This window comes from Sinohyriopsis cumingii, chromosome 8 (assembly GCF_028554795.1).
Source record: "Sinohyriopsis cumingii isolate HCF-2022 chromosome 8, ASM2855479v2, whole genome shotgun sequence".
NCBI lineage: Eukaryota > Metazoa > Mollusca > Bivalvia > Unionida > Unionidae > Sinohyriopsis > Sinohyriopsis cumingii.
In genome coordinates this window covers 75,794,646-75,800,350 of record NC_142968.1, presented here as the reverse complement: position 1 = coordinate 75,800,350, position 5,705 = coordinate 75,794,646, and the positions used below count along the sequence as shown (strand labels likewise).

The 5,705-nt window shown below is 36.7% G+C and overlaps 1 non-coding gene across 1 annotated transcript; it reads left to right on the top strand.

Moving 5' to 3' along the window:
* Positions 1-219: 219 nt before the first annotated feature.
* On the top strand, positions 220-517 carry LOC149793882 (signal recognition particle RNA). The gene has a single exon (XR_016423147.1).
* The last annotated feature ends 5,188 nt before the right edge of the window (positions 518-5,705 follow it).

Below are 5,705 nucleotides of genomic sequence, written 5' to 3'. Positions count from 1 at the left end.
TTAATGGAACATTATGAGTGCGCTCCCTTCGTCAACGAGTGACGCGTACTTCCGCCTTGTCAAATAAGACAGTATAATTTTCCAGGACATTTCGATATTTGTTGTAAATTTTGAGAGTTTCTTCTAAAGCTTGAATTTTGTATCAGTTTCATAAAAGTGTATCATCCAGATTCCACTACATTTTAGAGTTATATATGCTAAGGTTGCAAATTGTTTTCGGCTGGGAGTTGTGGCGTGCTCCTGTAATCCAGCTACTTGGAGGCCGGGGTCGTTGGACGGTTTGAGGGCGGGGGCTCTGCTCCTCGGTGCTCTATGTCGATCGGGTGTCCGCGCTAAGCTCGGCATCAATATGGGTCCCTCGGGGGAGCCTAGGGGGTCCAGGTTGTCTAAGGAGGGACGTACTGGCCCAGGGTGGAAACACAGCAGGCAAAAGTCCCCGTGTCGAGCAGTAGTGGGATCGCGCCTGTGAATAGGCATCGTTGGGTAGCCCGTCCAATATAGTCGGACACGATTCTTTTTCATTTTATTTATTTTGCTATAAAATTATTCATTTTCTTTCCATCTATAGCCATTGAGGTAATTTCTTTTACTTTCTTTTACATACTCGTTCTGATTATAACCCAGTTAATGATATTGTCTTTTATTTTTAGAATTAACTGTACGAAAAGATACATTATAATCATACATAATTTTTATTTTCACGATTCTTTTCTCTTCTAAGCTATTCGGTTTTTCTCTAAAACCTTGTAACCGCTAGCTACATCTTAAAGAGTCGGTATGTGTTCTACCAATAATAATAATAATAATAATAATAATAATTGTCATTATCATTATTATTATTAATTATTATTCCATTGAATAGTTGGTATTATGAAATTAATTTCCAAATGAAATATATGATGTAATTAATTAATAAATTTTAACAGGAAAACATTTGTGAATCTTTCAGAGTACAATATTTCATGATGAATATTAAAATTACAGTCTGCATATGTTCTTAAAAGTTTTATGTTTTTAATATTTTTCTTATTCTTTTTAAAATTTGATTCTATGTATAATTTGTACCCTCGCAGGTCAAGGAAATAGAGACTCTAGTTATGAAAATCATTATGAAGATAATGAAATGATACTGGCGATTGCCATTTCTGAAATACGTACGTATGTTCTTTCTTATAAGATGAGTCTAAGTGCAAGTAACAGATCCTGATGTTCCATCATATAATGCGCTGGCAGATCAATATCTATGTTGTTTGTTCTATTGATCACTCCTGACAAACTGCATGGAACCAGATCTGAGGGCGCATTATGCATACATTCTACAGAAACTGATTTGGTGAAATTCAGTAACAGCTGGGACATTCATGAAGGTATTATTGATGAATTATTTTTGTTATGAAACACTGCAAGCTTTACTGTGCAGAACATAATGTATTATTATATCAGCTATATGAGGGAATATATTCAGTTTTGGCGGATATCTTTGAGGGAGTAATGCACTTGACAAAAATAAGAGAAAACCTATTTTAAAAGTTATTCCCTTTATTTGGACAAGTATATATATTGAATGTATTACACGACAACCCCGCCCCCTTTCTCTCTCTCATCATTTCTCTCCAATGGAAATTTGCCTTTCTAGGATGTTTTTTTTGCTGTTGTTATTTTGTTAAAAAGGACATGAAATTGATATTAGTAATCCAAACGTAGTTCAATTTATTTGAATATGTCACTGTATCAAATTTTCTGTTGCCGTAGGTAGTTTGTGGGATGGTACCTTGACCCATGACTACCCATGTACAGTATTTATCAAATAGGAGAAAAATAATACACTTACTATTGTAATGATATATACCAGAAAAATTGATGGAGTTAATTGAAAACAACACAGATGATCTTATTTCCGTGAGATTTGCATAACAGAATGATACTCTAGTCAGTTCTTTTGTACCACCATCACATATTGGTTAAGATATGTGTTTTGTTCAGTTTCTCTAGTACTTCTCGCTGCATCTTGTATATCTTTTGTGTATGGATGCATGCCAAGTGCAAAGAAAGCTTATTCACAAAGTCACAGATTTATAAAGAATGTATGTTTTCGTAACGTTACGTTTACGAAGTGTGAAATCAGCACCTATCAGCAGCCCCTTCAGAGGTTGTGAGAGGCTCGGGACACGTTAAAATTGTGAGGTCCCAAGGCCCTGTTAATATTGCAGTTTGTAAATGATTCGAATGTACAAATAAGCCCATATAATTTACTATATACAGAATTAAAAGACAACTAAGTACACATTGAAGTATATTTAATATTATACTATTATATATAAAAAGCGAGGATCCTTAGGGGTTGAGACCCGGGCCATATCGTCTTCTTTGCCCTCCCACCCTGATTGGGCCCGCCTACGAGTCTTCGTCTGTGAGCAAAACATCCATTGTTTTATATTGCAAATCTATGGATACGTTGCATACTCTAAGTTTCTTATTGATTTCTATATGGTCATTTGACTAAGACCGTATAGAAATTGTGATTTACTTGTGATCCGTCACAGATAGACACTTTCGTTTAGGAAATCAAACTTTGTTGGAAAGCGGGAACATATACACAGACAGACAGACAGACAGACAGACACTCATGCACAGAGCAGCATTACTCCATTGTGATTGTAGGCAAGTGTGGCCTGTATTGTATGCGTCAGTGACTATGCTTAAGTTGTGTGTTTGATTCGAGTTACTTTGGCATGCATTATTGGTCACAAGCAGGTGCGCATCCAGGAAGACCGTGCGGGCGTGGGGGAGGGGAGTGGGATGAACATGTAGGCAAGGGAAGTTTTGGAATGGAATCCCTGTAGCACCTGCATTTTGAAAGTTTCCAGAGTATAATTTTAAGGATCTAAATCGCCGTTGCATTTGGTATGCATTTGGCAAACGATATGGTACCCAGGAGTCGCCTAATAAATATATAGTAAACAAAACCGACCAAAATTGTCATTTCTAATTTTGAATTTTGAGTGTGACCATCGTGAGTAACGATATATGTCATCGCGCACGAACTCCTGCCACAAATTAATGTTTGGAACAGGCACACCCTCATTCGTCCTACCTACTCTACTGTATTGATTCCTTTCCCCCTCTCTGTCTCTGTCTCTGTTTCTTTGTCATGATTCTTTTAATGGCTAATCTTTAATATTTTGAATCATCTTATGTCTGAAGGTTGATCGTGTGTAGAAAGGTGATACTATAATATTAGTTTTTCTTCATTAATAAAAGTCTAATATAGATTTTAAATTCTACCGAATGTGAATACAAGTTCGAAACTGATACGGAAAATGTGACATGGGAAACAACTCTTACAATTAGTGTAATTTTACTGGTAGAGTTATTTTTTTTTATGTTCTGGCACGTTGTTTCCCTTTATCGATTAACATAGTTAAGATCCACTTGTTTGATATTGGGGCCTCATGCAGGCCTTACGGTACTAATTCCGTTCCCATAGTGAAGCTATGCAAACACCATGATATTAAAAGTTCTAGAACTTTAAATTTCTCAGCTGGTCTGCCTATCTGTCTATACATATATTCACCCACCTAATGGCCAGTAGGTCTGCCTGTCTAGCTATACAAGTATCCACCCACCTATAGGCCAGTTGGTCTGTTTATAGAAATATCCATCCACATACAGGCCAGTTGGTCAGACTATCAGCTTCTTTGTCTGATGACCTCCCAACATCCGACCAGTCTTTCTGCTCACCTGTATTTGTGCATGTTTTTCATCCATTGTTGAATATTGTACGTGAAAATCAAACACAAGAACATCGTAAATAAAATGAAATAGTCCTACAAAGTGATCCCAATACGATGATGTAATTACGGCGTAAACATTATGTATGTCCCACCGGAACATATAACATTTGACATGGCAGTATTGACAAATTTATACATGTCCACGCGTGAACGATACTATACAGCATGTATTCTGCATTTTAGGGTCCACTGTAGCATAGTTTGATAAGATTTCTTCTCTATTCAAGATGTGTTGTATTGTATTTATTATACCCATTCAAAAGTCAATAAATGATTAAATAAATATTATATTATTTTAGATACACAGTAGAGTTGACATTTTACGATTTTTAAATTGGGACTTGAAGCTTTGTCTGATACGTAAGTATCGACATAAACTTGATGAAAAGACGACATTGACCTTGTTCGTTGTGTTTAAAGCATTGGACAGATGCTATGGTGCCAAGGAGACGCCAAATGAAAAATATAAAGAAAAGCCACGGAAATTGTCAGTTTTAATAGCAAATCTATCATAAATTAGCATAAAGTGTCAATGTGCACGAGTGTCTAATAGCACGCTAAACACCTGGCAAATTACCGTTGGGAAATTTTCTGTGTTCCTAGTATCCGAACATAATTTCTGTAATTTTCACATATGAAACTGATGATGCGCAGAAGAAACTATTTAAATAACAACAGAACAATGTAGCAGATTTAGAGCATAATTTGTACCGATTTTGACGTATTTGAAAATTAACTTATGTCTTGGTTTTGAAGTTTTGCATTCGAACGTGTATCACAAAATGGCAGGGGTATGGGCTCGCTGGCGATGCTGATAGGAATACGAGTGATACATACAGTGAAAATACAAAAAGATACAGTAAGGAAAAATGAAAGGATAAACCGACTATAACCATAAATTTTTCGATTGACAGTCTTCATTTCAAGGAGGTCCATGGTTGGTTGCCTTGCTTTGCCATTGTTTTCCTTTGCTGCCATTTCCTCGGTATGGCATAACCGATAATGTGGTTAAAATGCCGTTGTAAACCAACCAATATTTCTGCTTGGTAATAGGCAACGATCAAACCTGTAATCTCCAACAAGTAACCAGACCCGTCCATGCTGAGATTCTTAATATCAGCCACGGGCGGCTTCTATATGCTTTGGAAGACATCGAAGGTAAAATGTATGGGTAGCTCTTTGAGACATTAAGGGGCACTGTACGACTTTTGTGAGCATGTGTACAACTTCAGGTGACTACGATCTTTTTGGGTTCGACACATGGCTGGCTCTGTACGACTTCTGACTGGCTCGTTATGAAGTTGCGGAGAAGCACACCAAATTATATTTCTTTTTAAAATCTTTATGTACCCTTTTTTTATTCATCTATCAAATGTACTTTGGATTTCATATATTTGAACACCAAATAGGAGAACGAATGCAGAAGCAAATACATAACAAAGAAATGTATTCGCCGTATGTTACAAGTAAGAATGCTATTATTATTATTATTATTGATGCTGTAGAATATCGGAAACAAATATTCAAATTGTCAGTCAGAGCAAATTTCAATTGCAGAGCACACAAATACACCCACTCACACCCCCCCACACACACCCACACTCCCCCCACACAAACACACACACACACACAAACATACACACACATACACACGTGCGATTATCGGATGATATATCCATATCAATGTTATGTCATGTTCTAAACGTTAGACGATGTTGCATAGAGTCACAATGGCTAAGAAGATTAAAGATTTGCTCTATCAATATGGCCCTGGATATGTGCGGATGACATACGATGTTGGTTATGGAAAAGAAGTTGTTTTGGAGTTCACACAAATGATTAGAGAGACTGCATTTCAATGTTGGTCGGAACGTATTACTAATTCCTCAGAATGTTATTACTGTGCTCAGT